At 51.8% G+C, this 21961-nt stretch overlaps 1 protein-coding gene across 1 annotated transcript in view; it reads left to right on the forward strand.

Moving 5' to 3' along the window:
• Kcnk3 (potassium two pore domain channel subfamily K member 3) overlaps nt 1–21961 on the forward strand; it is a 36715-nt gene that overhangs the window by 1233 nt on the left and 13521 nt on the right. The gene's annotated exons all lie outside the window — the stretch shown is intronic.

The following is a 21961-nucleotide window of genomic DNA, read 5'->3' on the forward strand; positions in this document are numbered from 1 at the left end:
TGCCAGGGGGCTGGATCATGTTGACAGGAAGGGGAGCTGGGAGGAGGAAGTAAAGGTTATATTGATTTCTAAAAAGTAAAATCTAAGAAGTTAAAAGAGAGAGAGAGAGAGAGAGAGAGAGAGAGAGAGAGAGAGAGAGAGAGAGAGAGAGAACACAAATAGATGTCTGTCAGAAAAGGCATCTCCAGCCAGGCCCTTCACCAAGCTGCTGAGGTGTCAGCGCCCAGCCAGGATCACACATCTTAACCATCCCCAGGACCCTGGGCTTGCAGTCCAGATCCATGGCTAACCCTCTCCATGACCGACCTTGGGCAAGTCCCTTCTCCTGCCTGAATCTTGGGCTCAAGTCCCAACACGTAGAGGTTGGCCAAAATGATGTCAAGGGCTCTTCCCAGCCCCGACGTGCTTAGACTCGAAGATTGGGAACCCACCTTCCCCCAAAGCCACTGGGATGCCTCCAGTAGCTGGTTCCTCCATCTTCCCCTCTCCTTCTCATCCTGACCCCCACCCCCTGCCTTGGCTGAACTCCCAGGGGCTCATTGCCATTTGGCAAAACCCATTAGAAGATGGCAGTGTTTTCCTGGGAGTCAACAGGAGTGGAAGCAGGTTAAAGACAGAGCTGGACACTGTCTTACCCACTGCAGAATTCCATTCTGAGGCTGGGGCACTCTTCAACTGCAGAGAGAGGAACACCCAGACACTACCCAAAGAGCAGGTTCGGTCTAGGGCCCCTTCCCTCCACATCCCGCTGCCACTGGCCCAGGATTTCACAGCAGGTTAGCTGTCTGTAAATCAGAGCCGACCTGTGTATGCCTCTCTCTGTCTTCCCACACCAGTTTCCCAGTTAGTGCAACTTTCCTCTGAGTCCCGGGTTTCCTGCTTCAGCTTAACCTCCCTGCTGACCTCCTTGCTTCCAGCCTCTTACCCACGGCAAAATGACATCCCTGGGACAATGCTTCCAGGGAAAAACAAACACAAAACTCCCAAAGCTCAGCTATCCCAGCCTACTTCAGCAAAGCCCACACGGCTACCCACTGCCCATGCTCCTTGCCCCACCTCCACTTCCATGCCTGACTTTATTTCTTAATTCTTATTTGGATGGCTTCTCTCTATGGCCTCCATATTAACCCTCAGAGGATACTTAATATGTTTCTAGCCAGCAACACCTTTTCTTCTGCATTCCCTTTGCTATCTAATCTAGCTCTCTAGGTCCAGTTCAACCCGCCCCCCCACACACACCCATGGAAACCTCACAGGGCCACTGCCCTTGAAGACTGCGGCAGGACTTATTGGTAAAATGACCTAGGTAACCCAGTATGGGCTCTTTTAACTGCTTATTTACATCCTAAGGGGTGTGTTTTGTTTTGCCTTTTTTCACCACAATGCCTTGTTAATATAGGCAAAGCACATCTCTCTGACTTTGAGGGCTAGCAAGGTGCCCAAGAGCCACGAGCACTGGAGAATGCTATCGATGGATTTAATGTGTGCAGAAATGACAGGTGCCACCCTTCCCCTCCAACCGGGTTGTTGCTTTCCAAATTGTCCAGGGTTCTTACTTAGAGAGATGCTCGAAACTGGAACTAGCAGCCTAACACCCTTCTGCTGGTATTTATACAGTGCTGGTCAAGAAGAAAGACACCATCAGACTGGCAATGCCTACTCCCTACACTACCCAACCATCCCTGGCTTGTTTTTTTGTCACCTCTCATTTTGGTTCCGCCACCTAGCTGGAAGCTGTCCTTAGGATAGTGATGAGATGTCTGGAAGGGACTCTCTATGAGAATGTTGTTAGCCTGATCCTGACCCATTGCCTCCCTGGGAACATCCTGCGGCCAATCCTACTGGCTAAGGCTGGATGAATGACAGAGCCGGCATCTATTGGCCACAATGGTGTTATCACTTGGTTGGATCTCAGCCCTCACAACTCAGTGTGGGATTTTTAGCTCTGTTACTCTGAGCAGTGGGTACAGTCAGGGAAGAGAAGGGATCTCCTGTCTAGAGCCACCAAGCTGATGGGCAGAGGACTGAGAAGAAGCTGGCACTTCTGACTCCACACCCAGGGCTGTGTCCCTGCTGGCCTCTTGGCTGCTTCCTTTGCCGCCATATGCTATGAAGCCCAGGCCCAGCCTGGCAGAGCTACCAAGTGCCCAGTGATGCCAACTTGCAGGATGCTCATGAGCAACCCTGATTGGTTGAAGGTCAGCAGGGTCCAACTTAGTCATTCACCTGGTTAGTCACATTCTCCACTCCCACCCCCTCGTGCCTGGCCTTGCAGCTAGGGAACCCTTCCTTCCCTGCTCCCCAAGTTCACCAGACACAAATGGAAACTCTTTCCTTGGGAAACCTCGCCCTCCCTAGCCGTTGAGTCATCAAACTCCTCCAGGCCCCAGCCCCCTCTATTCATAGCCTAAAGCTGTCAGAGGAGGAAGGGGCCTGGGGATCAGCTGGCACCATCACCTCCTCCTACAGAGAAGGCAGGGGGCGGGAAGGAGACCAGGAGGCACACAGAGGGGGTACAAAATCTGACTCCCAGGCCCTCGGGTGCATCTTTACCTGTTATTACTTGCTTAGTTCTATTTGTTTCTTTTGTGATACTGGGGGACCTCCTGCATGCTAGGCAAGCATTCTACCACTGAACTCCATCCTGCTATTTCTATTACCACAGTAGCCACAATAGCAATGGCAGCCTCCCTTTATTATCTACGCTCCCTCCGCAGGCTCTATCCGGACACTTCATTTGTATTCTCTTGTTAAGTTCTGCCAGTCCTCCAAAGCTGACCTTATTACCCCCACTCTTCAGCTAAGCCACAGAAGACTGTAAGTCAGCCGCGCTCGCCCGTGGCCTCAGAGCTTGGGAGCATAGCACCTGGACAGACTCAACAGACCCATGACTCTTGCTGGTTGTTTCTTTCTCCATCTCAAACCCAGCCCAGATCCGTGGATAACAAGGCACCAAGATATCCAAGCTGGTTCGTCCCTAACCGGGCGTCCCAGAAGAAGGTAGTCTCTTGTTGCCAGCCTGCCGTTCTCTCATTGCCCAATGACCCAACAGACAGATCTCTGCCTGGCACCTGGTTGTCCCCGAGGCCATGTGGGGTTCACAGGTGCTGGTTCTCTCACAGCAGGCCTGGGAATTTTTCTGGCTTTAAGGCAACTGAGAACCCAGGTGATAGATCTGTTGATGGAGCCCAGGCAGGAAGCCTGTGCTGTTGCTCTCTGGCTCTGAGCCCGACCTCCCGCTGAGCACAGCCTCCTGTGGCTAGCTATGCCTCAGGGTGACCCTAGGACTGAATTCAAGCAGGTGGCCCCAAAGAGGGAAACTGTGCCTTTTATATCTTTCCCAGAAGCAACCTGCCACTTCCCAAATCACAGAGCCCTATAATAAAAGAATGAGAGGTGATATTAGGGAACATCCAACCACTCAGAGAGGTCAATAACTTGCCCTAGGTTACACAGCAAGTTGAGCACTTGATGGAACCCATGATCAGCCTGTTATCTTCACACTGTGCAGCTCGGCATTACTCCCCCATCCCCGGCTCTCTGCCTACAGGCCAGCCCTTCTACCTTGACTCCACAAGCCCTAACCTGGAAACCAGAGTTCCCGGCTTCATCTCACCCCACCTTTTCTCCCCTACCATGACCTGCCCAAGCTATTAAATCTCTCAGATCTCATTTTGTCAGTTATAAAATGAGAATGAAATTATCAGCAGGAAATAATACTTTCATGCAAAGGACGCGCCTGGTAGAGTTGACGTTTAATGATATCTGTTATGTTTACTATCATTAATGTTACTGTTCATGGAGTATGCCTTCCCCCATGGAGGAGCCCTCTCTCTCTCTCTCTCTTTCTGGCTCTCTCTTCTAGGTTACCATGGCAGAGCTACCTTCTTCGGGAATAGGGTCAGTGAGGTGAGGGGGGTAAGAGTAGAATGGGGGGAAAGGTCCAAGAAGCTAGCACATCCTTTTGTCTTACCCTCCTAAGATCCTACCCAGGGTCCCCTTTTCCTTCCGCAGGCCCGGAGCCTGTGATTCAAGGACTTTGCTACCTCTCCTGACCCCCAGAAAATTAGTGAGGAAGACTGAAGTCCCTGTTCTAGGAGAACTTGTTACGTATTGGAGCAAGACAGAAAAAAAAAATAGAGTCCCATCGGCTCCGTTACTGGTCCTCTATGACCTCAGTTTCCTCCTCTAAAAGTGGGTATATTTGGCCGGAGGTTCTCCTGCTTGCCCATCCCGTTCCCACGCATTCCAGTGGGGAGCTGGAGGTGTTGGAGAGGAGGCAAGGACAGGACAGAAATAGTAGACACACGACTGGCCACAGTGGGGACAGGACAAACACAATAAGTATTTCCACAGGAAAACATAAACAAGCACAGATGAATGCAATGTGGATCACCACTACAGAGAGCTTTTTCAGATGGCAGCACACCCCATGGGCCTGCAGTCGATTTTATAATAATTTTTAAAAAACCGAAAATGATGTCCCTGTAGCCAGCCAGCAGCCGGGGGGAGAAAGCAAGCTCCAACCGAGGTCACGATCTTGTCAGTCCAGGCAAACCTCTACAGGGACCCAGGGTGGACAACCCCTCTTCCACCCTGCATCCTGGCTGTGGGCTCAGGAAATTGACATGTGTCTGCAATAGGCCAGGCTCTGCCTGCTTGCTGTTCAGAACCAGTGTTCCCACACTGCCCTGCTCATAGAGATTTGGAAATTTGCCTAAGACACTACAGAAATAAATGTCAGCCCCAGGACTCACCCCCGCCTCCCCCCACCTCCCAGGCCTGTGTGTGTATGGGCATCTCTTCTGAGAGCCGTTCTTCCCATGGAGTCCCTGCGATTTCTTCTATGTGAACCTGTGTATGATAGAGAATGCCAGGGTGGACGCAGGGCAGCGGGACTATTACACAGAGCAGTGTGCCCAGAGAATTAGCTCAACCCTCTCTTGTGTGGTGCCCACAGATGCGAGAAGGGTCTTACTAAAGGCCATACAGTTAGCATCAGAGCTGGGCTTGGAGCCCTGTTTTCTGACCCCTCCGATAGCCTCTGGTCCTCAGAGAGCCACATGACAAATGCCTGTCGTGGCTGCACAGAGAGCAGTTGAGCACCCAGCTGCCGCCGCAGCCTCCCGAGCCACGCATGCTCTCTTGCTGTTCAGAAACTGCCTGTGCTTGGACAGCTGCCAGGGGTCTCCTGGGACCAGCCCCTCACCTGGAACTGCCCAGGCCCTGGCAACTGCCACAGGCCAATTCTTCACTTTCTTGTTGGCTAGTGTGCCTTAGGCATGGCTGAGAATAGGCAAGGCCTCCTTTGTAACAGAGCCACGGCAAGGCTGGTCTTCTAGTCTCGGTCTTCACAAAGGGTTTGCTTGTTTGTTTGTTTGTTCCGAGACAGGGTCTCATTATGCAGTTCCTGCCGCCCAAGAACTCACTGTGTAGACCAAGCTGCTGCCCTCAAACACACAGATATCAAAGGTGGACACCACTATGCCTGGCACAAAAGGGGTTCCTTACGACTCCTGTATCCACTTCTGTTTCCTCAGTGACATAGCAAAGTCCCTTTAAAGGGAATGGACAGTAGGAACATGGCCTTGGTGCCCAAAACAAGAGACCTGTCTGTGTGTGTGTGTCTCTGTCTCTAACCCCCACCCCGCACCGCTGCCACCATCACTCCTGCCCACAGGGGAGCACCTGTCTCCCTAGGGAGTTAGTGGTCATCTGACTTCCCATCTTGAGTCAGGCTTCACATGGGGCTTCCCTAAGTCAGTGTTTCTCCCGTGAAGGGTGGGTCCTGGGTGCCCCGATGGAAACGCAGATTCTGAATCAGAAGCTGTGTGAAACACAGCCTGAGAGTCTGCATTTATAACAAGCCCCAAGGGACGCCGATGCTAGAAAGCTATGAGCCACACTGCTTAGAATCCAATTAGTCGTAAGTCATACAAAGATTCCAAAAATATCCACCGACGTGGAATGACACCCTTCAGTCTCAAGGTTTTGAATACAGCGCATTTCTGAGATCATGAAGAAGATCGTCAGTATCCCACACCAGGGTCAGAGCTCCTCCTTTATATGGTGTTTCATCTTGGAGCGAGAGGCATGAGAGGAAATGAGTCAAGTCAGAAGGGATTGCAACTGAAGGAGCTCATGGGCCCGAAGAGGAGGGTCTGCTCCAAGGGCAACCCCCACAGTGGAGGAACACAGCAGTCAGACCTCCCTCTGCCTTCCTCTCCCAAGCCCAATACCAACTGGTATTTTAATGAGGGCAAAGCTAGCCATGTAGCTCAGAGGTAGAGTCCTTGCCTTGCATGCACAAGGCCCTGGGTTTTAGCTCTAGCACCAAAAACTAAAGAAGACAACAAAGAGTCTCCCCAAACCGTTCTCTAGGAAAGGCAGCAGCAGGGGACAGCGGTGTTGAGCTGGAGGGTTGCACGCTTGTGCTCCTGCTGTTGGCTGCGCACACAGCTAGGGAAGCGAAGACCTAAAAAACCAAGAACACCTGTGTAGTTGGCACTGTTGTTCTAAGAAAAGGAAACTTTTGAGCTGAAGAGCCCATAGGATGGGACCTGAAGGCTTGAATCCTTCTCGGGGCTCAGAGGAGCTGGGCCGTATGCCACTTGGGACCAACTATGAAGCCTGGGTACCACATGCAGTAGCTGTATTGAGGGTGGGGAAGTGGGGAGCATGGGGGTAGGGGACAGAGAAGTAATAAAGGGCCCACCCCTGGGGACAGTGGCAACTAGGAGTCTGCTGGCCCTTTCTGCACTTCCCCTACTTACCTTACACACCACACACACACACACACACACACAATTGTGAGAAACTGGTTCCTTTTTCTTAGCCCCTGACTGTCTTGGTTTGTGTCAGGGCTGTTAGAACAAATGATCGCAGATTTTATGTGGCTGACTGGCTTAAACAACACTCAGTTTTTTCTCTTGGTGTTGGTGTCTGAGAGATCCTAAATCAAGGTGCCCACAGATTGGATGTCTGGTAGGGAATGATCTGCTTCTTTCTTGCTGGTTTTTAGTTGGATCCTCCCCCACCACTCCCACCCCCCCACACACACACACACTGCCTGCCCAGTCCAGGGACTGAATATAGGGAGGACCTCACACACACAAGGCAAGTGTTCTATTGGGGTCCTACATCCATGGCTCCATTCTTGCTTTGGAAACAGGGTGGCCAACTTACCCAGGATAGCCCTGAGTTTGCTCTGCAGCCCAGAGAGACCTCAGGCCTACAAGCCTCTTTCTTCAAAGTAACTGGGGCCACAGGCCTGGCTCCACCTTCTCCACCACAGAAAGAGGGAGACAGGCCTGTCTCTTTTTATCCCACCGAGAAGGACTCCATCCTCATTGCCCAGCACCCTCCTCCAAACATGAACACATTGGGGTTCGGGTTTTAACATGTGGATTTGGGAGACTGTACCACTGCCCAATGTCCCCAAGAGCAGAACAGCACCATCTCTCGCTAGAAGCCTTAACTGGGGAATCATTTCCTCAATCAAGAAGGAGCTCCCATACATAGGCTAGGTCCAGACGGGAAAAGCCTGGAGAAGTCCTGTTCTGCACCCCCCCCCCAAGACACTCAGCCTGTTGTGCCAATGGAATGCAGGTGGCAGTTGCATTTTTTTAACCCCTGAGCCAAGCAGGACTCCTGTGTTTGCAAACTTAAAGGGGCATGGACAACCTGGGGAATCAGTTAGAGGGGAAAGCACTGTGTTAAAGGAGGGTGCTTCTGTTGCTGTGACACACACCATGATCAAAGTGACTTGGTAAAGGATTTGCTTGACTTAAGGTTATCGTCTATCACTAGGAAAAGCCCAAGGCAGGAACGCAAGGCAGGAACCTGGAGCCAGGAACTAAAGCAGAGATGGTGGAGGAAGGCTGCTTCCTGGCTTGCACCTCCCAATTTGCTCAGTTTGCTTTCTTCTATACCACATGGCCACCTGCCTAGGAGTGGCACCACCACACTCTGTACTGGACCTACCACACATCAATCATTAATCAAAAAAATACCCCACAGACATGATTATGGGCAATCTGATGGAGGCAGTTCTCAGCTAAGGTTCCTCTTCCAACATAACTCTATCTTGTGTCAAGTTGGCCAAAAAACAAAACAAAACAAAAACCCTCTAGGACAGAGGTCATTGAGAAAAGAAATCCCCCTTTAGGTCCCTGCCAGGTTATGGTGAGTGGAATGGAGCAGATCCACAGGGTTGAGCCCACACCAACAGAAAGAGGCCATAGAGACACAATTTTATCCAGCGTAAGATGGGTCTTGTTAAAGTTGAAGCTGGCAAAAGACAGCTTGTGGTGCCTCAAAAGTGGTGAGCTCCCATCCCAGGGAGTAGATAAGCCAACACTGTGCATATGGTAGAAGCCCCCCCCCGACCCCATCCTACTTACCCACCCACTCACCTGCAGCTCCACCCTTTTCCCCTCCCTACCCACCCCATTCCCTGCTGCCACCACCACCACCATGCGTCCATCAGGCTTCAGAGAGAGAAGGAGAAGCAACAGAAGGTGTACATGAAGTTTAAAGAGGCAGACTGCAAGGAGTTAGCAGAGAGGTGGAAAGACAGGCTGGTAAAGCCAAATTCCACGGGCCAGGAACCACAAAAGGCAGGCTGGAAATGTCTTCAGTTTGGGTAATTGCTCCTGTCCACAGGTAGAATTTCATCTTCAGGGACACACCCCTTCTTCAGCTAATCCATAAGGCCTTTCAGGTGACTGTGTCAGACCGAGGCAATCTATCTGGGAGAAGAGCTAATCCTACATAACTTAGGGATAACCTGTGCTCCTTTACTCAATGTCAACTGTTTATGAACTGTGGTGCCTCTGACGAAATGCCATCCTAGCAATCTCTCCGTTGGCATTTGAAGAACCAGCAAGCTTGGCCATAGGACCATCACATTGCAAATGTATTAGACTTGCTGATGCAGTGACCAGCTTCATCCCTACCCAGAAATGTTTTGAGTCCTTCCTTGGTCTTCTTGGGGAAGACTGGGGAGTTTGGGTACCCACAGTTAGAGACCCCTTCCAAATAGAACTGGCTTTTTCCTTCCCTTCTTGGTTTATCAAAAGTCATTGAAATCTCCTGAGGTTTTCTGTGTGCCAGGCTACATATGAGGTACCACAAGATCAGACAGCTATAACACGGATCCTTCCCCAAGGAGCTGGGGTTTAGTGGAGTCCTGGGAGATCCAAGTTGGCTGGTGTGCATGCTGACTCCACACGAATTCTCTCAGATAAGCCTGAGGTTTTTTCTAGAGTGGCAGGACATTAAATGTTGGGTCGAGCTTTGGGGATAAAGACTGACAGTGGTCTTCAGAGAGCAAGGTGGAGGGGCCAGAAAGAGGACACCCCAACCTTCCTAATGCTGCAACCCCTTAGTACAGTTCTTCATGTTGTGCTGACCCCCAACTATAAAATTAATTTCATTGCTACTTCATAACTTTAACTTTTCTAGTGTTATGAATCATGATGTAAATCATAACTTAATTGTTCTAATGTTATGCATCATGATGTAAAGTTCTGTGTTTTCCAGTGTTCTTAGGCAACCCCTGTGAAAGGGTTGTTGGTGCCCTAAAGGGGTCACAGCCTACAAGTTGTAAACTGCTAGTGGGTAGCCTTGGCTTGACAAGCAGCATAGACAAAGGATGACTAGCCTGTGTCTCTTGCCTGGGTCTGGACCAGTGGGTGCCCATTGACCCAGATAAACCTGCGAGTGAGAGTTCACACCCTCCAGCCTGGTTACCCAGAAGCCCTCAGCCCATCTCTAGGAAGCACTTGTGCCCCTTCCTGACTTAGGGTCACTGAGGCATGTGGGAGCCCGTGGAAGTACACTGAGCCAAAAGACTGATTGATGCCATCCGACAGGGGGTGGGTATTTTCTGCAGGGTCCCAGGTGCCTGCTATGGCATCCCCCTTCTTCGCCTACGTGTCCTTCCCTCATCCACATTTCCGGACCCCAAGCATTGCCTGCCTGACTTCAGCTGTGGGTTCTAAAGCTTGACCTGAAATCAGCGACCCTTGTCAGGAACAGGCAGGGCCTCTCCTGGCAAGGACTTCAGATCTGAAATGTCCATCTCAGACACACCTGCCAAGTCACATTCCAGCCTGCAGGTCACAGGATCACCTGGAGCACTTTCTTCGGGGCTCTGAACTGTGGGAGAGCCTGAAGAGAGAGAGACATCAGGTTCACATATGGGGACAGCCTCCTCTTCAGGACAAAGCCCCATCAGAGAGGCTCTCTGGGGTGTAAGTGGTGACAAAGGACAGAGTTGCAGGCAGCAACCAGTCCCTTACCAATGCAGCAGATAATTCTGTTCTGGGATATTCCACAGAGATCTAAGGACTGACAGGCATCAACCTCTCTCCCAGATCCTGCCTCAGTTTCCACAGCTATATGAAAGGCTGTTCCTATGGCTGTTATCCTGAATTGGGTTCTTTGTATATGCTACCTCATCCGGACCTCACGGATGCCCCAGGAGGAGGCACTATCTAAACTTTATTTTACAACCAAGGTCTGGGGTGGAAGGGGTGCTGGGCATGTACCCGAAGTCTCCTTGACTGGCAAGGAGCAAACAAGGCTGTATTCTACATAAACAGGACTAAACAATATTTCTCCCAAGTATCACACCAACCCAAGGTGTGGGTATCATTACTCTTATTTCACCAGGAGAGAGGCTGGGCTTGACATGAGAAAGGACTTCCTGTGCTCCACATGAGTGGTGGCGGGGCCAGCACCAAGACCAGACCCTCCAACCCTATTCTGACCCCTTCCCCAAGAACACAAGTGCCCCTGCCCCAAGCCACAGCTGGAGCAGGGGTCGTTCTCACAGTACAGACGTCTGGACCTCATAGAGACACGTGTTGGCCTCTGGAGGACGAAGGGACAGCGTTGTGGGGAGCTGTCTCAGACACACGTTTGTAACTCTGTCACACTGAACAGGGGACCCCTAAGTGACAGTTCTTAAAAAGAATCCCTGAAGCAGAGGGCCTTGTTGGGGATGACTTGGGCAACCTGCCTGCTCCTCTGTGAGAAGACAGGTACAATGGCTCTGTTGTGCTGGGTAGGAAGGCTATGCCAGTTCCTGGAGCCAGAGCCGTGGTATTAGCGCCTGTGCTGGGAGTTCATTCACATTTGCTCATGTGGCTTTGTTATGATTTCTGCCATGTTGTGGGTTGAATCTCTAGCTAGGTATGGACTAGGCCAGTAGTCGACCACGGAACTCTATCCTCAGCCCTGTTTTTGCTCCACCTTAAACCTGGGTTCTGCTTTTCATTTTTAGACAGGCTCTCAACAGATTGCCCAGGATAGCCTTGAACTCACTCTGTAGCCCCAGTCAGACTTTGAATTCAAGATCTATCTGGCTCACCCTCCCTCCTCCCCAAGTACCTAGGATTACAGGTCTATGTGACCCAACTAGGTGAGGCTTGTGATTTAAGACTCCCAGATTATGGGAGGCTGTTAGCTGTGAAGAGCAGAGAGCTTGTTAGGCCCAGTGCTCTACCCCTGGTGACTAGGCACCCCCTCCAGCCACAGCAGATAGTTAGCTTTCTTATTTCCTGGGCATCTCAGAAACACCGAAGAGGAGCTGAGGAGAAACTCTTAGCTCAGTGAACTCTAAGGCAATGTTTCTAGGGTGAGCTGGGTGGTAGAGAGGGAGGAGTTGGTGAAAGCAGAAAGTCATGTTCATCCTCCCCAGAGAAGGGGATTAAGTGCGTCTCAAAGGACCCCTAAGACAGCCTGCGTCTACCCCTTCATGGTTATTGCTCTTAGCCTGGTCTAAAACAAGCCCAGGAAAGGGGTCCAACACAGGACAGGTCCCATCAACAGAACAAGTGGTTGACCCTCTGAGTCCTGGCCTTTCCACCTTCCTACTGCAACAGTCAGTAGAAACCCAGGGCTCTAGAATGGGATCCCCTCTTCTGGGCCTTCTTTGGGCCAGCCCAGGCCAGAAAGAATGTATCTAGAACTTAGGGGGCAGGCCTCCTTCCCTCAGTGCCCTCTGAATCCCAAGTGCTTGTCTTCCTGCTGTCTTCTGCTTGGCCCTACAGGGTTACTCAGTGGGCACACAGGCAGGCGAGTCTCCTCTGTGAACTGTGAGGAAGAATTTAGCTTAGGGCAGCAGAACTAAGGCGTGTAGGGACCCATGGGAAGATAAGGTCATCTCAAATGACAGAGGGGATGTTGAGAGTGAGAGTGGTCCCCTCCCCTGTGTCTCTGCTCCTTGCTGGATCTAATACTTGGAGCAAGTCCCACATGACCCCAGCTTTGCCTGTGAAGTAGGGCTGGGAAGACTTCAAGAGTCTTAAGAGTTCATTCTCACTGGAACGTACCTGACCTCCCTTCCCAGCATCCTCCAGGATTAAGCCCTTGTCCCCACTTCACCCCATGGTGTCCAGGCCCTTAAAGGACTTCCTCTGTAGTCTATCCCAAGAATAGAGTTTTACACACAGGACCTCCAAATCACCCTTTTCTGGAGAGAGTGATTCTGGCTGTAGACAAGGTCCAGCTTATCAACAGAGGGAGGCCACGGCTCCAGCCCTTGGGACTGCTGGAATGCAGGCCCTTCCCACCAGAAAGGGAAGGGGAGGATCTCTAGGCTGTCAGCTCCTACAGTAGCCCCAGACACTGGACTCAGGAGACAGTACAGTTCCAGAAATTGGCCGACCCTAGTCAACACCTTCTGACCAGGCGGCCAGGAGGAACACTGCAGAGAGCATCTCCTCAGTCACAGCCAACCCTGAGTGTGAACAAATGACCAGCCCTGCCATCCAGACCCTGGAATGGCTCCGCCCATCCCCAGGCCCTGGCAACTGACATTGTGTTGACAGGCCTTTCTTCACAGTCCCACCCACAGATCCCAGTCTCTTGAGCCCTCCTGGTAGTTATGAAGTCAGAAGGCTTAGGAAGCATTGTAAGGACCCGTGGATCCTGCCCTAACATCTCACTCCACCTCGTGCTAAGACAGGGGTAGGGGTGGCTCACTGTGGCTTTATTGAAGAATAAAGTCTCAAATGAGGATTAGACATAGCAAATTCTAGAAAGCTCTGGGGTCCTCCAGATTCCTAGAGAACTGGTATTGCCACCCAAACTTTCCCTATTCCAAACAAGATAAGGTAGAGCCAGAGAATAAGAGGAGATGGGGCATGCAAAACCAGGCCCCTGACTCCCTCTCTCCCTCACCTCACACCCCACGTGGTCATTTCTCTATCCACCTGGTTGCTCCAAGCATCTTCGATGCATCAGGAACTGTCCTGGACACCAGAGAGTCAGCTCAGGAAAAGGTGGCCCCTGTACTCTGGATATCTACTTGTCAGGGGAGGCAGAACCTGGAAACTACATCATGCAAATACAGAAATACTAAATCTTTGGCTAGCTCAGCGGGGAAGGGTGATTGCCACAAAACCTGATGACTACCTACTTGATAGAAGGAAAGAATCAACTCCCACGAGTTGCCCTTTGACCTTCATCCACCAACCATGGCATACACATCTGTGTACGTGAGGTTGCATGCACACACATACACACATACATTCACGTGCAAATGTGAGTGCATGCACATGCATGCACACACCCCTATATGTGTGTGTGAGAAAAATTAAATTTAAAGTAAAACTGTTCAAAATCACTCTGTACAAGAGGGGAGGTGGGTTGCAGGGCTATAGTCCATAACTTACAAGGAGGAACTGTGACTGGAGCAGGTGACATCAAGCGAGGGGTGGTCATGGGCGGATTGAGGCAGTTTGGACAGCAGAGTGGATGGGACTTGCTGATGGGAAGGATAACCGTGTTGGGGAAAGGGAGTCAGAAGGGAATAGAACAAGCAGGCCTGGCCCTGGGTCTTTGATGTGAGCAACGGGTGGAGGCTGATCACTTATCAGATGCAAAATGAAGCTGGAGCGTAACAGGTTTTGTGAAAGAGATTCAAGGCTGCTGCTGGAGACGTCCTGATTAATCTTGAGACAAGCCGGGGAAGGCAAGGCTGCCACTAAAAGGAGAAATCAAAGCTAAGACAGAAACCCGTGAGATAGGAATAATACTGAAAGTCAGGTGCCGCGTGAGACCAGTTGGGGACAGCAGAGTGCCCCAGCCTTCCTGTGACAGTGGAAGATCAGCGAGAATGGCCAGAGGGCAGAGGGCGTGCTGATGCACAGGCCCGGAATCTTCCAGCCAGGAGAGGCGGAGGCAGAAGGACTGGGAGGGAGAGACCAGCCTGGACTATCCAGAGAAACAGTCTTGGGGAACCAAGCTGGGGGTGTGGTTTAGTGAGAAAGGGCTTGCCCAGAGTGGACAAGGCCCTGGCTGTGAAATGGGGAAGGGAAGGAGGATGAACTTCAGGACAGTGTTTCCCCAAAGGCCAGGAGGAGCATTCCACTAGAGAGAGCGGTCAGTCTTGCCCACAGCTGCTGGGAGGTCAAATCAGGAAACTCGGTGGGTTTGCCACCATCATGGTCAAAGCGACATTGGCCATGGAGTGTCATGCTCTACAGCTCTACAGCTCCTTCCAGGCCCAAAAGAAAGGAAGGGGGATTGGGGTGGGTGATCTTCTGTACTTGTAGATCCTGAATTGGAACAGAAACCATATTGAAGAGAGGCAGGGGTGGGATGTGGGGGGAAACAGCATGGCAGTCCCTCCTTTTCAAGCCTCCTGCAGAAGCCCAGGGGTAGTGATCCTTAGGTCTATTATAGTCTATTATGAAAATGATGCCCAGGTCCAGCAAGTATATGGGCTGGGACACCCAGCCAGGACTGGCCACTCAGCTTTTCCTATACAGCTTCCTCCCTTCCAATCCTGCCAGCTCCATAACCTCCCACCTCCCCATCGTTGCTGCTCTTTGACCCCTTCTGTCAGCTCCCAGCAGCCCTGGCCTCTGGCTCCCTCTTCTGAGAAAGCTGGTTTTGTTTTGTTGTGTATTGTGTTGTGTTTCCTCTTTGGTCCTCGCATGCCTGTCATCTTTGGTCAGCTGCATCTTCAGCCGGGTCCCATGTCCTTTCCTCAGTCATTGTCGGATGCTCTTGTACCCTGTGCCAGGTTGTCAGGGGCCAGGGGAGGGCTGAAAGAGTATCCCAGAGCTTTAGGGGGATATCAGCCCGCAGGACAGGGGTGTGACGCTGCCTGGCTGGGACTTAGTTCAGCCCCTGCATATCGCTGGGGACCCAAGGATGTCTCCGGGAGTGATCAGTAAGAGATCAGCCAAAAGGACGCTCTATTCTTCTCTGAGTGGAAAGATGAAATAGTTGAGGAGTGGCTATCAGAAGTCCTGGAGAGGGAGTCCCTAGTAAAGCTAGCTGCCTGGCTAGCACTGCCACGCCCACCTCAGAGAAAGGAGGAGCTCAGGACACCAGAGCTCTTTTCAGTCCTGGGTGCTGCCCAAAGACAATGTGGGATCGAGGGAGAAATCCTGGCCACTAGTGCGTGCTGTGTGCCCTCCATCACCCCAACCCAAAATGCTGATCTGATCTCTGAGACCAGGGACGTCATCCACGATATCCCGAGGGACCCATGAAGGACCCTTTCCTGACCCTTCAGGGTTCTGTGCTCTGTCGGCCCCAGCCTGCTTTAGCTTCAAAACAGAAGATATGAGCATAGGGGATCTAGCACGCAGACACCATGGAGGCCCAGCTCACTCCCTGCATCCCTGACAGGGGGCTGCAGTGGTAATTAGCTGCTCACACATCCCCGGGGTTATTTTAAGTCTCGTTCTTCCCGGGTTTATTTTTAAAGTAACATTGGCACTTGGCTGGCCGGCTGCCCTTCCCAGGTGCCTGTGCCAATTTGGGCCAAGAATGGAGCTGGGCAAGATGAGACCCTTCCCCTAGGGTCTCCCACTGAAAGCCAGGGTTTCCTGAGCCCCTTATTGGATGGTTTTCGTTATACTAAAACATAAACTCCAACCTAGGGCAGCAGCCGGCAGGCAGGCAGGCACCAGACCCTGGGAAGTTTCCATACCAGGCATAGCGTGACCTTGACCAAGCCGCATCACTACAGAACGCAGCCTCCCCGGTTCTCAGAGGGCTGAGCGATAGTGACACGCGTCTTACTTGCTGTCAAAACACTCAAGAGTGAGCCATAAACAAAGAGGGGACGCGGTGATCAACTCCCATGTGAGCAGGCTGCCCACCACCCTCCCATTGAGAGCCCTCTCAGTGTCCACTCCGCCCCTGCCCCTGGAGGAGTGTGTTCCGGGTCTCCCCTCATCCACCTGCTCAGAGACCTTCCTTCTTGTTTCCCACTCTCAGATGCTTGGAGACAGTATAAAGAGATGGTCCCACTCCACTGTGTACTTGCTGTGTGACCTTGAGCGAACACTTGACCTCTCTGGGGCTTAGTCGCCCCATCTTTAAATGGGGATAATAATAGTCCCCACTGAATAGGATTGCTGGAAGATTAAATGAGGTACATATATCAGCTTTCTCAGAGCAGTGCCTGGCACGTAGTAAGCGCTGTATAAATGTTAGCTAGTATTGTTTTGAACTGGGGAGGAGGAATGATGACAGAAGTATTTAATCATTTGAATAAAGTCAAGTGCAGAGAAAGTCAGCTTGCCTGTATTCCACCCTGGGACTCGGGCGAGGGAAGCAAGGAGCCAGAGCGGCTTTAAGAGCAGCTGGAGGGCCCGGTCCTGGGGAGGCTGCCTGGGTTGGAGTTCTTGGCACCATAAAAAGCAAGCTTGGGACACATGGGTGTAACTAGGCTGCGTGACTAGACCGTGGAAGCCAGGAAGTCTCTTCTGTTAGATTCTGGCTAGGCCCCTGTCGTCTGTTCTGGGCTGTGAACAGGATGTAGATGGATGGCCAGGAAGACAGGTGGCTGGTGGAGGTCATTGGGAAGGCCAGGAAAGCAGGGGGTCAGAGAGAGTGGTAGGTAAGTCTGGGTGAGACGGGCTGGGGATGAATGTGTAGTCTCTGGGCTCTTGGTGAAAGGCGATGTCTCCAGGCAGCAACAGCAAAGGAAAATCCCTGTGGTCTCATTCTTTATAGGAGCATTTCCAACGGGGTGTAGGGGTGAGTCAAGTGTGTGTCCGTACAGACTGGAGCCTCTAAGTAGAGTCCTGTCTCCTTGAAGAGGGAGAGAGGACATAGAAGAGGAAGAAGCCCCAAGCCCTCATCCCTTCATGGCCTTCAAGTAGAGGTAATGAGGGGGCAGCAACTGCAGTGGTTCTAAAAACCACTCCCTTATTGCTGCACAGCGTCTCCAAGAGTGGTCACCCTGTAGCTCATCTGATTCTTGTACTCGGTGCTTGATGATGGACAGAGTCATGCTACGAGGTCACGTGGAGGCTGCCGATGTGCGGCAGTGTGTATGTGCATGTGCTCATGTGTGCCCACGCACGCGCGTGCGTGCGTGTGTGTGTGTGTGTGTGTGTGTGTGTGTGTGTGTGTGTGCGCACGCGCGCACGCACTACGTGCATGAGTGAACGTTGAGGGCAAGGCCCCCACATCTGCAGACTGGCTCAGGGGAAAGAAGGTTCCAGCAGCTGCTGCAGGCCGAAGTCCCTGTTGCCTAGAGTCCCTCTTCTCCCAGGCGCAACGCCAGCCTCCACCATCTGAGCTCCTGAGCCCTGGGGAGGGTGCTGAGCCTAAGAAAAGCCTCCCTTCACAGCTCCTGGCATCTGCTCCAACATTCCCTGCCAGCCCAGTGCTGTCTGGGCCACTAGCCATGACCAGGAAGGAAAGCAGGGAGCAGGTGATAGAGAAAGGATGCCCCAAGGCCTCTCCCCATCCCCAGGCCATCCATCAAGACTGGCCTCCACGCATCTGCTGGGCTTCTGCCATAGACACTGGGTGCAGTGGGCCAGCAGGAGAAGGACCTGCTCCTACCCACATTGCAATGCCTGGCAGAGAATGGGGAAAACAGAAGGTGCCCTTCTATCAGCTAAGGGACAGGGAAAGGTGTGCCAGGAGAAGCAGCCCCATATCTAATCCGAGAGGACAGAGGCGATCCAGGAGGGAACTCCAGCCTGTAGCCACACCGCGAGCAAGTGCGCAGGGGAAGAGCAATGCTCAGAGGCGGAGTTGGCAGGGAACCCTTGGTACAGAATAGCCTGAAGGTTTATGAGATTTGGGAAGTAGCCGGTCCAGATAGGGGTGTGTTGGAGCCTAGATTTACACCCTGTGCGCTGGACCTGGACCCTTTCACTGTCTTATGTAAATTCAGGGGATAAGGAAGATTTCGGAGGATGGAGTGGTGACTCCGAGCTGTGCTGGAAAAAAGTACAGATACACTAATAACATCTCCTGTGTCTGAAGATTCTCCAGCACACACATGCCAGGCCTTGAACTACATACTTTCCATTTAGCCTTTCCAACCCCACGGTCACTCAGTTGCCTCATCAGTTTGGACCAAAGATGTCATAAGTGTGGCAGAAGAAGCAGCTGTCCCCGCCCCCATGGGGGAGAGACTGAACTTTCCAAGACCTCTGTTCCTAGCTGTAGAACTGACACTGTCCCAGCCCAGGGGTTTTGCAGGGCTAAAGGGCAGAATGGGACTAGAATGTCCCATCCCCATTGTACTGTACTATATACACCCGATATGGGGCCCCAGAAATCTGGCTAGGCCCTTCTGTTGTGCTCACCATGCAGGCACCCTGGATTCGTGTGTAGGGCTGGGCATCCCATATGCAGGGCCTGGGACTTAGCCAGTGCCTCTTTGGAGCAGGGCAAGTAACGGGACTTCTGCAAAGAAGCAATAGCTTTTAGCCAGGGTCAAAGGGCATCAACCAGAGCCAGGCCACTCCCTCCAGTCTCCAGGCTGAGCTACCCCTGTCTTTAATTTGTTCAGCCAGGCCCTGGCTTCTTTATCCACCACTCTGACTTGCCTCACCATGGTCTCAGGCAGGCCTCAAATTGTCACTACCCTGCAGCTGAGCTCCCCAGACCTTACCCAGCCCCTCAGTCCAGTTCTTGGGTGAGCCTAAACCTTGGCAATAGTTCATATAGGTTGTGTATGTCCTCTTGGCTTTGGTGTTTGACCCTGCTTCCATTCACTATGGCCTGGGCCAGGGTGACGATAAGAGAAACTGCTTTAACTGGAGCTGCTGTGGAAAGCAGCACCCCAAAGAGGCAGGAGAGAGCAGAAGCCCCACCAAGTCTGCCACAGATGGCCGCGGCTAGCCCTGGCACTTACCCTCCACCTCCCCACCCTCGCCTCCAGCGCTGTCTGCCTCAGGGCCATATTGAAACCTCTCAGAATGGCCATAGAGAATTTCTAGGAGCTGCTCTCGGAAAGGAAAGGCCTGCTGGCCTCCAAGTTGTGAGATCCCCAGAGACAGAGAGCAGGGACCAGGTTAAGGAGAGAAAGACTTTAGACAGGACAGTTTCCTCCAGAATCACATAATTTGAGCACCTACGGCACACACGGGTGCTACGACTCTCAGATCAAGTATGTCAACTATTGGGCTCTGCTGTGAGGGGCTTAGAGTCAAAGGTCTGCTGGACAGGATATCCACATTCTACTGACAAGATAAGAGGCCCACGGGGTACCCTAGGTAGTCAGACACCTGAAAGTGCCTGAACTTTGAAGACCCCAAGACTAGGCTGAATCATGACCATGGTCACTTTTATATGATGACCTTGGGCCAGTAATATTTCACCTCTCTGAGTCTTCTGCAGTTTCCTCATCAGAACAGAGCTGGTGCTGGCCAGTCAGAGAGTTGTGGTGAGGAGGAGAGGTGTTGACCAAAGGTGCCTGCTTCCCTGGTGCTGTGGCCGTTACTCTCAAAGGCACCGGGAACAGAAGAGCCTGGACTTGTAGTTTCATTTCTGTTGCCATGAAAATACCAAAACAACAACAACAACAACAAAAAACCCACACAACTTAAGGGACAAAAGGTTTATTTTGGCTCAGTTTCAGGTGACAGTCCATTATTGCAGGGTCTTGGAGCAGCTGGCCACACCACACCCACAGTCCAAAGCAGAGAGAAATGAGAGCGTGTGTACCTGCTTGTCCTCAGCCCATTCTCTATATTTATACAGTCTGGGATCCAAGCCCAGGGAATGGCGCCACCCACGATGGGTGAGTCTTCCTACCTCAACCAGAGGAATCAAGGCAGTCCTTCAAAGACATACCCACAAGCCAACTTGATCTAGATGGCCCTTCGGGTAGACTCTTTGCAGGTGATTCTAGATCATGTTGTATTGATAATTAAAATGAACCATCACTCTTAGGCTTGTTCTGGCCAATGGGCTTCCTCCTTCTTCTCTCCCTCCCTCCATCTCTTTCTCCCTCCCTCCCTTCCTCCCTCCCTCCTTTCCTTCCTACACTCCACCCTCCATATCCCCAGACTCCACACAGGGAGGAAGGGGAGGAAGCAGAATTCAGGTCATGCTGAGGCCCTAACCACCTTTCCAAGTCCTTAAGTGTTCAGCACCACAATATGTAGTGGCCCACTTGCCTCCTGCAATACAGAGAAGTAAAAGCAGCCTTAATCATGGTGGCACGACTTGCGGTGAGGAGTGACCATGCTAGCCACTGTCACTAAGAAAGGCTAAGTGCATGGGGAGTAGGGGGGGCAGGTTCTCAGGGACTGGGACTAAGGACGGCCTCTTAGAAGAAAGCAATGTGGGAAGGTGGGACTCACAGAACCAAGCCCACATCAATGCAGGAGGGCTACTGAGCGAGGCCAGAGCAGGAGAGTGGTCTTCACGGACATTCCGTTCACCCCAAAATGTTCTACAAACAAATGTATTGTCTTTTTTAAATGGTAAGTAGCAGGATAAGCCAATCAAAATAACAAGAAAAAAAGGAAGCAAGAACAGAGAATGGCCTCAGACCTTGACCTTGAACCAATATATAATGACATGGTCCAGATTTCACTCTGATCTGGGTACTGTTTACAGTGTCTAGAGCCACCCCCAGAGGCCACAGGAGCAGAAGATACAGCATTCCCAAACACTAGAGGTTGGCAAAGGTGCTGTGCCTTCCGACTCCCTGTCCTGGCTTCCTGGTCCTGCCTTCAGGGGATGGATCCCCATCCCTGGCACAGACTTGGAACTTCTGAGGGCAGTTCTCTGCTTTTTGGTCTCCTCCCACCTGCACGCTGGCTAGTCTGTTCTCAAAAAGCACGACTTGGCTGTCCCATTTCTGCATCCTTCCTCAGCACTTAGCCGGGTGCCTGGTACAAAGTCAGAGGTGCTAAGGGAATGTTGGCTCAGCTAATCAATTACAGCAGGCGAAGAGGATGAAGCCATGCCTGTCATACTCATTTTCCACCTGATGTTCTTGAGATTGACAAAGTGTCACAACCTTCGGGGGTGCCTGCTTCCTGCCCAGTCTCTCCAAGTGCCCAGGTTTCCTCTGCCAGAGGTCAGTGTCTTTTCTGGGACTGATCCCGAGCTCCTCAACAAGATCCACCTTCTGCTCTCTGACTCAGGATGCTGGTGGTGTCCTTGTTGGGGACCCAGTACAGACTTGGGTTCGGTACAGGTGGGAAAGGCAGAGAGGGAGGAAGACCTGTTGTTAGAGATGAGCCTGCTGCTTACTCATCCCTTGATGCTGCTTAACCCTAAGAGGAGAGTTCATGAAGGTCCCATTGAGATGTCCCATGGACCCTGATCCTTGACCCGGAAGCCCGGGAGGTCATTAATATGAGAAACAAAAGTGTAGTATGTGGCCTGAGAAGAACTGGCTGTCACTGACCTGGATGGCCTTGACAAATTATCCAACCCTTCAGCTTAGACTCCTTCCCTGGAGATTCTGGTCAGCTGCCTTCCGTAATTCACCATCCATGATACTAGCATCAGCTACCGGCCATGGTGCCAGGCCTGAATACATCCCTTGACTGCCATTCACTAGCTGTGGTGGTGGGGGGGGGGGTGTTATGAAAATCTTCTCTGCCTCGGTTTTCTCATCTACAAAATGAAGATCATCCATAGCTGGTAAAATTTCTGAGAAGATGAAGTAAAAAGTGAGAGAGAGAGAGAGAGAGAGAGAGAGAGAGAGAGAGAGAGAGAG

Source organism: Microtus ochrogaster, unplaced genomic scaffold, assembly GCF_000317375.1.
Source record: "Microtus ochrogaster isolate Prairie Vole_2 unplaced genomic scaffold, MicOch1.0 UNK106, whole genome shotgun sequence".
NCBI lineage: Eukaryota > Metazoa > Chordata > Mammalia > Rodentia > Cricetidae > Microtus > Microtus ochrogaster.